The sequence below is a fragment of the Corvus brachyrhynchos genome, unplaced genomic scaffold, assembly GCF_000691975.1.
Source record: "Corvus brachyrhynchos isolate BGI_N302 unplaced genomic scaffold, ASM69197v1 scaffold219, whole genome shotgun sequence".
NCBI lineage: Eukaryota > Metazoa > Chordata > Aves > Passeriformes > Corvidae > Corvus > Corvus brachyrhynchos.
In genome coordinates this window covers 873,649-875,929 of record NW_008240034.1, presented here as the reverse complement: position 1 = coordinate 875,929, position 2,281 = coordinate 873,649, and positions in this window count along the sequence as shown.

Here is a 2,281-nt window from a genome sequence, read left to right as displayed (position 1 = left end):
GGACACGTGTCTGCCTGTCCGAGGGTCCGTGAGGCTGGTGCTGGGGATGTCGAGGTGCCAGGAGGATGCCGAGGTCCTGGCTCCTCTGACCAGGCTCTTCAAAGTGGTGATGTGTCTTTCTAGAAAAGAAAGAAACGTCTTCCAAGACAGAGAAAAGGTTGAAAACAAAGGCCAAACCTTGGAAGGTGACAGAAAAATGGCTGGGACAAGGCAGTGAAGAGGAGGGCATCTTCCAGCAATGGAGGGCAAAGAGCTGCTCTAGAAATGTGTCATCATTGCTCTCTCGATACAGGTCTCCCGTGTACCTCCTCTGCTTGTAACAGAGCATTTTTGTAGCTGGAGTGCCCACTGTCCCACCACAGCCCTCTGGCACACGGAGCAAAATCCTACAAGCTGAGGGGCAGCTCGTTGCAGGGCTGGGTTTAACACTGGCTCTATCATGTCATAATCACAGAATCACAGAATTAACTAGGCTGGAAAAGACCTTTGAGATCACCGAGTCCAACCTATAATTATGTCAGTGCCCTGCTTTGAAGGGAAGGTCCTTGTGGACATCAGGGAGTTCTTTGCTGACAAGGAGGGTGGTGTGAAGCCAGAGAGGAAAAAGGTCCAGCTGCCTTCCCTGGATGGAGACTGGGGCTGTGCCAGCCACTCCGCTCTGGCTTAGCCTGGCTCTCGGTGCAGGGAGACCTGTGCATGCCATGCTGAAGGACTGGGAGCTGAGCAAACCACACTGGAGGGCTCAGTGCTTTCTCAGCCTGGGTGGCAGCAGCTGCAAAGAAGCACAAAGGATGGGTGTAAGCCTCCAGTGAGATCTTGGGCTTGGCAGGACAGCTCAGAGCAGTGTGGGAAGCTGGTGTGCAGGACTGATCACCAGTCCTTTCTCTGGCTTTTGGTAGGGGTAGAACTGCATGGTGGAGGAGGGGAGGCTGAAAACACTGGCCCTGATGTTTCCTTGTGTCTCCCCGCTAGCTGACAAACTTGTGTTTTGGTACTGGTCATGCCTCTGTCAAAAAGGGGACATTTTGTGTATTTGTCCCTAATCTGTAATGCTGGAGCCGTGCTTGGCAGGGCGACCATCCCAGAAGTAAATCTATCTCTCCTTCCCTGTGCAGCTGGGGACAGAAAGGTTAAGAACCTTCTGAATCCTTACCAAGACATTCCAATGCTGCTGTTAGGTGTTCCCTTATTCTTTTGGCAAGTGTCTGATGATGTGATGTCCTGACACTTCTGCAATTTGAATGTCCCATCAGAGCAGCACTACCTGAGCGTGTGGTGCAAGAAAGGCAGGTGGAAAAGGGAAGACACATCTTTGTCTGGAACTTTTCAGCTGATGAGCCACGCTTAGGCCTTTTGCTTCGGGACTTTGACGGTGACTTGCTGGCTTGCCTGGAATTTCACAGGCCCTGGGCTCTTTTCACCTGTTCTGTGGGTTGTGCCTAGCAAAAATTGAGTCAATGTGAGGTTTCTTGAGGAACCCTTTGGTCCTTGCTATAGATTTTTGTGTGAGGGCAGATGAATTTGTTTCAGCTTCACAGAATCAATTAGGTTGGAAAAGACCTCTGAGATCATCGAGCCCAACCTATTGCATGACTAAGCATGGTTTTCATTCCAGAAATTAATTTATTTCAGAAAAGTTACAAGTATAAATTACTCTCTTACAGGGAACTATGTACCCTGTAATGGAAATGGGAAGCAAAGTCCTCAAGCTTTTCTGTGCCTCCTAAAATTGCGAACGGCGCAGGATTTCTCCCAGACCAGCTAGGACTCTGGCTGCCCTTGGAGTGCCAAACTCCATGTCCGAACTGACATCAAGAAACTGGGTGGTTGAATTTTTGTTTCCCATGGAAAAGGACCTGCGCCGTTGGCAATTTTAGGAGGCGGCACCCCACTCCTGGCCACGGGCGCATGGAAGTGGACAGAGCTGAGCTGCTCGGAAGAAAGGGGACTTGCCCTTGAAAGGCAGGGGCAGAGAGACCTGCAGACCTGGGGCCATGCATGACTCCCCCTTCCAGCTAAGCCCCCTCCAGCCCTGGCGCTCGTGGTTGTGCTCGCTGCTGGGTCACGGCTCCGTTACAAAATTTTCTGCTTTAAAGAATCTCTTCGCCTCCAGATCCTGGTGCTGAGGCACCGAGAAAATGGGGCGAATGCTAATTTCTGACACGAGCGTGGCGCGGCTCTGCCTTCCTGGGTGCTCACAGCTCTCCTCTGCTCCCAGGGCCTTCCACGCTCCTGGGCCGTAAAAACACAGCTCTTCCCTCGCCCGCGGGGATGGGCGTCG